Here is a 12528-nt window from a genome sequence, read left to right on the forward strand (position 1 = left end):
GCGGTAACTAGTTAGTTTTAATATTACTCTTATTATTCTTTCTGGGTCACAAAATAAACGTTTAACATATTTTCAGGCGAGAATGTAGCTGTGTAAACCTCAAATATCGGCTCAGTTTATCAGGACACCACATCTTTTCAAAAGCGCTCCGACGTTTTCGGAGACGTCTGTTACCCACTAGCTCGATAGCTAGCCGGGGGCTAGGTCACTAGCGCCGTGAGAACACCGGACTCCCGGCAAATTGTTTTCAAACCCACCGCCGTCTTTCGCGACTCAGGTTAAATATATATGAGTCACTTAGATAAATAAAAAATGTTATTGTTTGGCTTTTTTTTTTTTTTTTTTTTTTTTTTGTATTTTATTTGTTCCTGAGTAAATCGGTTTGGCTGAGATTAAAGTTATAGTTTTTACACAGCTGAATAAACGTCAAGCAGACAGCTGATTATCAGAACTGTGAGATGCTGGAGAATATACTCCGGTGTCCTGTTATATTTTAGATAGCAAGGAGTTTATTAAACTTTACCGAAACAATCTGCAAATTTCATTAAAATTGAATAAACTATCATCTTGTCTTTATTTTTAGTTAGCACCTGTAATGTATGTTTGCACTGATTGCCGATCACGCTTCAACTGAGTCGTCCTCGGTCAGAAGGAATGGTACTCCACAGTGATGTAGTTCAAATAACTTTACTAAAGAGGTGGCAGATGACATCAACAGGATGTACAGCGTTGGTAGGGAGGCATTACAGTATTCACATGCAGGTAACGGGGGTGTGAGTGTGTATATGGGTATGTGTGTGTGTGGTCATCTGTAAACAGAAAGAACAAACATTTGTATTAACCACTATGGATAGCAGTGTACCCCTTATACAGTACTGTAGGTTTCCAGCGTAATGTTATACAATCTGCCATAACCTCATGGCCACTAGATGGCACCCTAAGACCATAAATGAATTTCTGGCTTGTATATACATTGGCAAACCAGACCTCTGCAGATTGCAACGATTCAGAGAATAAACATAGTAAATAGTTACATCCACCTACAACCACAATGCTTGACAGTAAGTCGTATATGGAATGAAATATGGGCTGAACACAAGGCTGCCTGTAGTAGGCCAAACAAAACGCATCTTAGCGATAGCAATGGGACTAGCCTCTTAGCGATAGCAACGAGACTAGCCTCTTAGCGATAGCAAATTACACAGATAAAGTCAACAAGCCTCACTCTCATCTTACAATACTCACATGGTAAGCACGCACGCAGTATTAACTCACACCGAATGCACGTTAATACGTTACTCCTCCGACACACCTCTCATCTGTGCAGCGCTGCGCTGAACACGTTCCCAACAGGAAGTACAGATACCGAGGTGCATCATGGGTAACGTAGTATAAAACAGCTACAGTGAACAAGCGGACTTTTAACAGCCGCCCCTGTATTTGTAGGCAAATACACTCCCGCTAAAGTCCTTCTATTTTGAAACAGTGTCATTTGAGTCCTCAGGAACTTTGGGAAGTTCCACCAACTTAGTTACCGGGCGAACATAGGTACTGTCTTTAACCTTGACCTCGGCAGCTCGAACAACGCCATCAATCCCTGGGAAAACTTTGGCAATGGTACCCACAGGCCAAAGGCCTCTAGGCAAGTTACAGTCCACAATCATAACAGCTTGTCCCACAGCCATGTTGTCAGTGGACCTCCTCCATTTCTGTCGGAGTTGCAGTCCTGGGAGGTAGTTCTGTATGAACCGCTTCCAGAAGTGGTCGCTGATGACCTGACTGTGCCTCCATCTTCTGTTAGAAAGAGTGCCTGAGGGGCCGTAAGCTGCCTGGGGTAGTGCCGAATCATGCCGCCCCATCAAGAGAAGATTTGGTGTGATGGGATCTGGGTCAGCTATGTCAGCCGATGCATAACCAAGCGGCTTTGAGTTCAAAATGCTCTCAACCTCTATGAGAGCAGTGAGTAGGACTTCTTCCACCACAACTTGGTCCTTCAGGACCTCTTGCAGAGCTGACTTCACTGCTCTGATTTCCCTTTCCCATGCTCCTCCGAAATGAGGAGAGTGTGGGGGATTGAAGCAGAAGTTGATAGTCTGCTTGGCCAGTTGCTGCTTGAGGTCCGGCTCCATGTTTTCAAACGCCGTTTGGAGTTCTCTGTGCCCACCTCTGAAATTGGTCCCTCGATCAGGCCACATCTCGTATGGCTTTCCTCGGCGTGCAATAAATCTGCGTAATGACATAAGGAAGGAATCGGTGTCAAGACTAGGGAGGAGATCAAGGTGCACGCATCTGGTTGTAAGACACTTGTAGATGATTCCCCAGCGTTTCTCTCTTCTACGACCTATCTTTATCGTGTATGGCCCAAAACAGTCTACGCCCGTTGACCAGAACGGCGGCTTATAGAGTCTCAGCCGCGATGAAGGTAAGTCAGCCATTTTGGGTGTAGAAGGTGAGGCGTGCCATCTCCTACAGTCCACACACTGGTGCTGATGCTTCTTAATGGCTTGACGTCCTCTGAGAATCCAATAGGTGCGCCGTATTTCCGCAAACAGCCTCTCCGCACCTGGATGAAGGAGCTGGTCATCATAAGTTTTTATGATGAGCTTGGTCAGGGGATGTTCAGCTGCTAATACAATGGGATGAATACTGTCTGGATCTAAGTCGGCAGCTCGACGGAGGCGGCCTCCGACTCTGATGAGACCGGTAAGACTGTCATATTCAGGGGACAGCACGCTAAGACGGCTGTCTGAGCGGACTGGGTGCCCGATCTGGAGGGCTCGGGCCTCCTCTGAGAAGCTGTCAGTCTGTGCCGAGCGAAGCAGCATGGTTTTGGTTTCTAGTTGCTCCGCTGCTGTAATAGGAACGTCAGCCGCCCCGTGTTGGGTCTGGTAGGTAGCAGCAATCAGCTCATCTAGCGTGGCATACTGTGTTGGATCCGGTAAAGTCGGGGATGCAGAAACGTGCCCACAGAATGCAGTCTTCCTGAGCTCTGCCTCACTGCATGCCGGGAACTCTGTTGGCGACTTAGGCCAAGTGTCAGCAGTTTGTGACAGAAAGGGTGGACCATGTGACCAACGATTGCGGACAGTTAGGTCAGCGAGATGTTTCCCTCTGGTGATGTCATCAGCAGGATTGAGGTCAGAGGTCACATACCGCCACTGTTCAGGAGATGTCAGCTCCTGTATTTCACAGATTCTAGTCCCCACAAATACCTTATAGCGACAGGAACTAGACTGGATCCACTGCAGCACCGTTGTAGAGTCTGTCCACAGGTAGATCGATTTCAGGAGGATGGTGAGCTCTGTCTGGAGTAATTTGGCCAATTGGGCCCCTGTGAGCGCTGCGCAAAGCTCCAGCCGGGGTATTGACACCTGTTTACGTGGGGCCACTCTGGAGCGAGCCATCAGGAATGATGTGGCGATGGGCAGTTGTTGATCGATTACTCGGAGATAAGCCACAGCCCCATACGCCTTTTCTGATGCGTCACAGAATATGTGAGCCTCGTATGTCACATTGCTGGAGTTGTGAGAAGGGGCGTAGCAGCGGGGAATGGTGACATGCTGAAGGTGTGACAGTTCGCCTTCCCACTCAAGCCAGGACTGAAGTAGATTCCCTTCGATGGGCTCATCCCATCCTCTCTCTGTGCTCCACAGGGCCTGTACAATCAGCTTGGCCCTTGTAGTGTAGGGACAAATATAACCTAGGGGGTCATACTGGGTAGCTAGTACCTTGTACACGTTGCGCAGCGTGACCGTGGAGTAGGTTATAGGGCGGTGCTTATATCCCAGGACATCTGTCGGGCAGTGCCAGCTGAGTCCTAATGTTGACTCTTGTGGGTCGAGACTTTTGAAGTTCAGCCAAAGCTCGCAGCTCTCTGATCTAGCTGAAGCGGGCAGGTGAGCAACTACTTCGGGGACGTTGCTCGCCCACTGACGTATCTCGAATCCTCCTTGAATGAGTAAATCTCTCATTCGGCCGATGAGCTGCTTTGCCTATTCTGGGTTGGATAGGGACTGTAAACAGTTATCCACATAGAAGGCTGTGTGGACAGAGTCACAGATGTCCTTGTGGGTGTCTTCGTGCTCCCTTGCATGTCTCTGTAGGGCGAAAATAGCACAACAGGGGCTACATGTCGTTCCAAAGGGCAAAACTCTCCACTCATATACGTCTGGGGGCCGGTCAGTTTCACAATCCCTCCACAGAAACCGTAGCAGAGGACAATCCTCTGGGAGCAGCCGAATCTGGTGAAACATGGCTCTGATATCTCCACTCACAGCTACAGGGTGTTGGCGGAAGCGGAGTAATACCCCCAGCAGAGTGGGCCCCAAGGGAGGTCCTGGTAAGAGGTAGTGGTTCAGGACGGCCCCCTGAAACTCAAACGAACAGTTGAAGACCACCCTAGCCTTATTATTGTGATGTACCATGTGGTGGGGTACATACCATGACTCAGAAGGGCTATGTGTCTCATCTGGGCTCAGCTTAACAACATAACCAGAATCTACTAACCTGTGGATCTCCTGGCTGTATGTGAGGGTCAGATCAGGATTCTTGGCCAGCTTACGTTCGGTGGATCTGAGGAGGCCTTTTACTGCTTCAGGAGAGACACACATCCGTGGAAAGTCCCTTCTTCTCAGCAGCGGAGTGGCGTATCTCTCGACACCGTCTACTGGGACTCTGATGGTCTTTGTCTCCAACATAGCTACCGCCTCTCTGTCCTCCTTTGACCGTGTGACCTCCTTCTCTGTCCTGTAGGGGGGAGCATCTAGTTGCCACAAACGCTTCACATCTTGATGCACGGCCTCTGCAGGAGAAAGGCACATGTTCAGGCACTGCAGGTCCCCCTCAGATGTAGGCATACTACTGGCCGGCCCCTGGATGGCCCATCCGAGCTTAGTGCAGATAGCTACTGGCCCTTTGGACGACCCCCGAAGGACGGGGCGGACAGGGGTGATGAGATGAGCGTTATCTGAGCCAATCAGCACCAAAGGTTGGATCTGGTTAAATCCCTCAATCTGGACTTTCTGTAAGTGAAGATACTTCTTCTTTAGCTGTTCAGCTGGACATGACTGAGTAGCTAGGCTCAGTTGTTGGGCTGTGAAGGCATGTGTTACTTTGTACCTCACTTTGGGCTTAGCCCTTGGTGACACCTGAAATGAGACAAAGCCTCCCTTCATCTGGATTACATCTCGACGGATAGTTCTCAGTGAGAGTGTTGCTTCCTCCTGTTCCAAACCTAGAGATGTAACTGCCGCTGGAAGCACAACAGTCTTCTCTGAGCCGTCATCGAGCACAGCAAATGTATCCAGTGATTTTCCCCCATGATGTAGTTGGATTGGTACTACCTTAAGCATAACACGACCTGAGTGACTTGAATAGTCTAGGTAGACCATACTAGTACTCACAGTTAGTATGTTAGGGTCCTGCTTCTTGGCCTCAACCAGGTCATGGAGCACCAACAAATGCTGGTCACCACAGGTGCTGCATGGCTTCTTCAGAGTACACTGCTCTGGAGAATGTTTACGGCCACAGCGCCAGCATTTGGCCTTCTCGGTAATCCAGGTAGCCATAGCTTTGAGGTCTAGCCTTTTGAATCCATCACAGCCATTCAGATAATGCTCTGTCCCTTCGCAGTATGGACAATAAGGTTTGAACTTCTGTTTCTTCTTAGGTTGGATTGTCGGATCTGGAGCTGTAGATTCTCCCTCCTGGTTTAGCTTGGCTTGGGCTAGATTTGGGCCGTAGTAGATGGAGGCAGATCTGTTGTGTGGCTTGAGCCCTGCTGAGGCTTTGAGTAGGTTCTTCTCTGGACGTGGCTTGTCCGGGGGCATTTGAGAGGCTTGTCTGGATAGCTGAAGGACTTGGGATTTCCGTTCGAGCCATTCTGAGAAGTCGTACATATTGTATGTTCGGCTGCTGCCACTGCGGATGATCCCCCGGGTGATACAGTACTCGATGAAGTTGTCCCTGTAGTTCAGAGGGAGCTTGGTAAGCAGTCTGTCCACATGTGAACCACAGTGAAGCTCGCTGGCTGCTACTTCATCCATAGTACTGAGAAGCCCGACCAGGCTGGACACCGACAGGGAGAGGTCCTCAATAGCTTGAGAGTCTCCGGCTCTAATAAGGGGGCCGTTTAATATGGTGCTAAGCTCACTTTGGACTAACTGCCTTGACTGTCCATACCTCTGCTCTAGCGCCCTCATTGCACTATTGTAGGGAGTGCGGTCGTGAATGTAGCACTTGGCTACCTGTAAGGCGCTGGGATGCTCTAGATGATCTAGTAGGACCTGATACTTGTAATCTTCTCCCAGATGAGAATGTGGCCCTAAGGTGCTGTCCAGCCCTTTCTTCAATAAGGCAAAGTCACTCTCTCTCCCCGACCGGAAGATCACCAGCTTAGGCTTTGGGATGCCATATGAAGACGCCACCATCATCTCCATCAGGTTTGGTAGAGGCGTTCCTGCTGGGTAAGTTGTGGCAACCTGTGGATTATGGTGTTCAGCAGAGGAAGATGATGAATAGTGACTGCCTGAGGGATAAGGAACATAGTACTTGCCAGCTGGATCAGGCACAGCTTCAGGATGCAGTATGGTGGGCACAGGGCGATGAGCTTCTGTCCACTGTGATGGCTGGGTCACAGGCGCTGGTGGACGTGAAGGTTGCTGCAAGTACACAGGATTAGCTGGATGTCTGACTTGGAAGACAGGAGCAGCGGGATGTGACATCTGCTGCAGACTCATTGGGTCCACAGCCTGTGATAGCTGGTACACTGAAAGATGAGCATGTTGTAGTGGCTGATCAGCTGGGGATGCAGAATGTAATAGCTGCACCTGGCCTGGCCTGTTCATCAGGAGCTGATGTTCCGATCGCTGATATGAGAAGGGTTCAGCAGTGCATCGCCCAGGTCTCCTGAGTGGCGTCGATGCAGCTACATAAGTGGCAGGGTGCAGCACTGGCTGAATGTGAAGGCTCGCTTTACGGGGAGGTGATGGAGCAGATGTTTCCACTGGCGTCGGCATGTTCGCCGGTGTTGTGGTGTCATGTAACACCTCATTGCTAGGTTGTAGTGGTGCAACTTCTGTTATGGAGGAAATATGTTGGGGTTGTTCTAACGCTCCTGTTTCTGGGGGAAGAGGACTGCCAGGTTTAGAAGCTTGCTCCAAACGCTCCACCCGCTTCAGTAATGTCCCACGAGTTTCCTCCATAGACACTTGCAGTTGAGTCATGTGTTGGAGGACACTGCTCCAAACTGATTCCATCTTCTGCCATCTCTCATCCTCTTCATAGTCGGAGCTGCTTGAACTACTTGGAGCGCTAGATGGCTCAGTTAGGTTGTGCTCATAGTCCACCAGATGTCCTGGAAGTTTCTTCTCCCGCGTTGGACGGGGGCTACTCGATGCACCTCTATCCTGAGGGTTTGCCATCTCATTAACTCAGCCAAGGCGAATCCGGCTCGAAGGACCACTTGTAATGTATGTTTGCACTGATTGCCGATCACGCTTCAACTGAGTCGTCCTCGGTCAGAAGGAATGGTACTCCACAGTGATGTAGTTCAAATAACTTTACTAAAGAGGTGGCAGATGACATCAACAGGATGTACAGCGTTGGTAGGGAGGCATTCACATGCAGGTAACGGGGGTGTGAGTGTGTATATGGGTATGTGTGTGTGTGGTCATCTGTAAACAGAAAGAACAAACATTTGTATTAACCACTATGGATAGCAGTGTACCCCTTATACAGTACTGTAGGTTTCCAGCGTAATGTTATACAATCTGCCATAACCTCATGGCCACTAAATGGCACCCTAAGACCATAAATGAATTTCTGGCTTGTATATACATTGGCAAACCAGACCTCTGCAGATTGCAACGATTCAGAGAATAAACATAGTAAATAGTTACATCCACCTACAACCACAATGCTTGACAGTAAGTCGTATATGGAATGAAATATGGGCTGAACACAAGGCTGCCTGTAGTAGGCCAAACAAAACGCATCTTAGCGATAGCAATGGGACTAGCCTCTTAGCGATAGCAATGAGACTAGCCTCTTAGCGATAGCAAATTACACAGATAAAGTCAACAAGCCTCACTCTCATCTTACAATACTCACATGGTAAGCACGCACGCAGTATTAACTCACACCGAATGCACGTTAATACGTTACTCCTCCGACACACCTCTCATCTGTGCAGCGCTGCGCTGAACACGTTCCCAACAGGAAGTACAGATACCGAGGTGCATCATGGGTAACGTAGTATAAAACAGCTACAGTGAACAAGCGGACTTTTAACAGCACCTTAAAAGCTTAAAGCTGTAAGCTAATGATAGTTATATAAGAGCAGATGCTGCTGGTGCAATAAGCTGTAGTTTTATGTCCAGTGGATGATGATCTGATTAGTCACAGATTTGGGAGCTGACACATCTCCATAGAGACTGTGTCAGCTCCCAAACAGACAAAAAACAAACTAAAAACCAGCAACAAACAACTTAAACATAAACAATCACAAAGAAAGAACAATACAGTATCCACATCTGAACCAAAGAGTAAAACAGTGAAATGTGGATTATTAAATATTAGGTCTCTCTCCTCCAAGTCTCTGTTAGTACATGACTTAATAATTGATCAACAAATTGATTTACTCTGCCTTACAGAAACCTGGTTGCAGCAGGATGATTATGTTAGTTTAAATGAATCAACACCCCCGAGCCATTCTAACTACCAGAAATCTCGAAGCACAGGCCGAGGGGGCGGTGTGGCAGCAATTTTTCACACCAGCCTATTAATTAATGAAAGACCAAGACAGACTTTTAATTCATTTGAAAGCCTGATGCTTAACATTGTCCACCCCAGCAGTGAAACTCAGAAACCAGTCTTACTTGTTATCATCTATCGTCCACCTGGGCCTTACACAGAGTTTCTGTCTGATTTCTCAGACCTTTTATCTGATTTAGTTCTGAGCTCAGATAAAATAATTATTGTGGGTGATTTTAACATCCGTGTAGATGCTAAAAATGACAGCCTCAACATGGCATTTAATCTGTTATTAGACTCAATTGGTTTCTCTCAAAATGTAAAAGAACCCACCCACCACTTTAATCACACTCTAGATCTTGTTTTAACATATGGCATAGAAACTGAACATTTAACAGTGTTTCCTGAAAACCCTCTCCTGTCTGATCATTTCCTGATAACATTTACTTTTACAATAATTGATTACACAGCGGTGAAGAGTAGACTTTATCAAAGTAGATGTCTTTCTGAAAGCACTGTAACTAAGTTTAAGAATATAATCCACCCACTGTTATCATCTCCAATGCCCTGTACCAACACAGAGCAAAGCAGCTATCTGAACGCTACCCCAACAGAGGTCGATTATCTTGTTAATAATTTCACCTCCTCACTACGTACGACTCTGGATACTGTAGCTCCTGTGAAAACTAAGGCCTCAAATCAGAAGTACCTGACTCCGTGGTATAATTCTGAAACACGTACCCTAAAGCAGATGACTCGTAATCTGGAGAGGAAATGGCGTGTCACAAATCTAGAGGATCATCATTTAGCCTGGAGAAATAGTTTGCTGCTTTATAAGAAAGCCCTCCACAAAGCCAGAACATCTTACTATTCATCACTGATTGAAGAAAATAAGAACAACCCCAGGTTTCTCTTCAGCACTGTAGCCAGGCTGACAAAAAGTCAGAGCTCTTTTGAGCCAACCATCCCTTTAACGTTAACTAGTAATGACTTCATGAACTTCTTCACAAATAAAATTTTTATCATTAGAGAAAAAATTACCAATAATCATCCCACAGATGTAATATTATCTACAGCTACTCTTAGTACCATTGATATTAAGTTAGACTCTTTTTCTCCAATTGATCTTTCTGAGTTAACTTCAATAATTACTTCCTCCAAACCATCAACGTGTCTTTTAGACCCCATTCCTACAAAACTGCTCAAAGAAGTCCTGCCATTAATTAATTCTTCGATCTTAAATATGATCAACCTATCTCTAATAATCGGCTATGTACCACAGGCCTTCAAGCTGGCTGTAGTTAAACCTTTACTCAAAAAGCCATCTCTAGACCCAGCAGTCTTAGCTAATTATAGGCCAATCTCCAACCTTCCTTTCATATCAAAAATCCTTGAAAGAGTAGTTGTCAAACAGCTAACAGATCATCTGCAGAGGAATGGTTTATTTGAAGAGTTTCAGTCAGGTTTCAGAGCTCAGCACAGCACAGAAACAGCTTTAGTGAAGGTTACAAATGATCTTCTTATGGCCTCTGACAGTGGACTCATCTCTGTGCTTGTCCTGCTAGACCTCAGTGCAGCGTTCGATACTGTTGATCATAATATCCTATTAGAGCGATTAGAACATGCTGTAGGTATTACAAGTACTGCGCTGCAGTGGTTTGTATCATATCTATCTAATAGACTCCAATTCGTGCATGTAAATGGAGAGTCCTCTTCACACACTGAGGTTAATTATGGAGTTCCACAGGGTTCAGTGCTAGGACCAATTCTGTTTACATTATACATGCTTCCCTTAGGCAGTATCATTAGAAGACATAGCATACATTTTCACTGCTATGCAGATGACACCCAGCTCTATCTGTCCATGAAGCCAGATAACACACACCAATTAGTTAAACTGCAGGAATGTCTTAAAGACATAAAGACCTGGATGGCCGCTAACTTTCTGCTTCTTAATTCAGATAAAACTGAGGTTATTGTACTCGGCCCTGAAAATCTTAGAAATATGGTATCTAATCAGATTCTTACTCTGGATGGCATTACCTTGGCCTCCAGTAACGCTGTGAGGAACCTTGGAGTCATTTTTGACCAGGACATGTCCTTCAACGCACATATTAAACAAATATGTAAGACTGCTTTCTTCCATTTGCGCAACATCTCTAAAATTAGAAATATCCTGTCTCAGAGTGACGCGGAAAAACTAGTTCATGCATTTATTACTTCCAGGCTGGACTACTGTAATTCATTATTATCAGGATGTCCAAAAAACTCACTGAAAAGCCTTCAGCTAATCCAAAATGCTGCAGCAAGAGTCCTGACAGGGACTAGAAAGAGAGAGCATATTTCTCCTGTTTTGGCTTCCCTTCATTGGCTTCCTGTTAAATCCAGAATTGAATTCAAAATCCTGCTCCTCACATACAAGGTCTTAAATAATCAGGCCCCATCTTATCTTAATGACCTTGTAGTACCATATCACCCTATTAGAGCGCTCCGCTCTCGCTCTGCAGGCCTACTTGTTGTTCCTAGAGTATTTAAAAGTAGAATGGGAGGGAGAGCCTTCAGTTTTCAGGCCCCTCTTCTGTGGAACCAGCTTCCAGTTTGGATTCGGGAGACAGACACTATCTCTACTTTTAAGATTAGGCTTAAAACTTTCCTTTTTTCTAAAGCATATAGTTAGGGCTGGACCAGGTGACCCTGAATCCTCCCTTTGTTATGCTGCAATAGATGTAGGCTGCCGGGGGATTCCCATGATGCATTGAGTTTTTCCTTTCCAGTCACCTTTCTCACTCACTATGTATTAATAGACCTCTCTGCATTGAATCATATCTGTTATTAACCTCTGTCTCTCTTCCACAGCATGTCTTTATCCTGTCTTCCTTCTCTCACCCCAACCGGTCGCAGCAGATGGCCGCCCCTCCCTGAGCCTGGTTCTGCTGGAGGTTTTCTTCCTGTTAAAGGGAGGTTTTTCCTTCCCACTGTCGCCAAAAGTGCTTGCTCATAAGGGGGTCATATGATTGTTTGGTTTTTCTCTGTATCTATGAAGCGCCTTGAGGCGACTTTTGTTGTGATTTGGCGCTATATAAATAAAATTGAATTGAATTGAATTGAATTGAATTAGTCGACTAATCGCATAAATAATCGGTGACTAGTCGACTATCAAAATAATCGTTTGTGGCAGCCCTAGTTAAAAGTCATTGTGGTCTGGGAACCTATGTATGAAATGTATCTGTGACGTTGAAGGGGCGTCATTAAATTCAAGCCCTGATCGTATTGTTACGTTCCCCTGAGGGGTCTAGGCAGGGAGGGGGGGAGTAACAAAAGTGACCGGGTCAGAAAAAGGAGTCAAGGAGGCAAAAGGGTTAAATTAAAGAGTTTTATTAAAGTTTCAATTTATACTAACTAAAAGAGACGGACAAGCCGCTATCACCATTTAAGAAAACAAACAAAACTCAGGCGTTGGTCAATAAAGTAAAACGTAAGTCAAAAAGAAAGAGCAGCTCACTAGCTGAAAATCACCAAAAACACACACAGCTCACTAGTTGCAAACACAACAACCACTCCGCTCACAAGCTGTAACTACACTACTGGCACTCTGGCCCAGAGCTCACCTTTCCCTGGGCTTAAATCTCCTTAATTATTGACGTCAGTCAGCTGTGTAAAAGGGAAAGGTGGCACCTCAGGCAGAAGAGGTAGTGTGACACGCCCACACAGGCACCTTCAGGAGGAGAGAGGCCCTGCTAGGGCCGTAACAGTATAAAATATCTGCTTATGCTTTGA

The 12528-nt window shown here is 46.2% G+C and overlaps 1 long non-coding RNA gene across 1 annotated transcript; it reads right to left on the reverse strand.

The window, feature by feature from the left end:
* Positions 1-591: 591 nt before the first annotated feature.
* On the reverse strand, positions 592-1903 carry LOC113015947 (uncharacterized). Its single transcript, XR_003271179.1, has 2 exons — positions 1246-1903; positions 592-809 (listed from the first exon to the last, which is right to left on the reverse strand). It is a non-coding gene; the product is annotated as an uncharacterized LOC113015947 (long non-coding RNA).
* Positions 1904-12528: the final 10625 nt, after the last annotated feature.

Source organism: Astatotilapia calliptera, chromosome 23 (assembly GCF_900246225.1).
Source record: "Astatotilapia calliptera chromosome 23, fAstCal1.2, whole genome shotgun sequence".
In the NCBI taxonomy this organism is placed as follows: Eukaryota; Metazoa; Chordata; class Actinopteri; order Cichliformes; family Cichlidae; genus Astatotilapia; species Astatotilapia calliptera.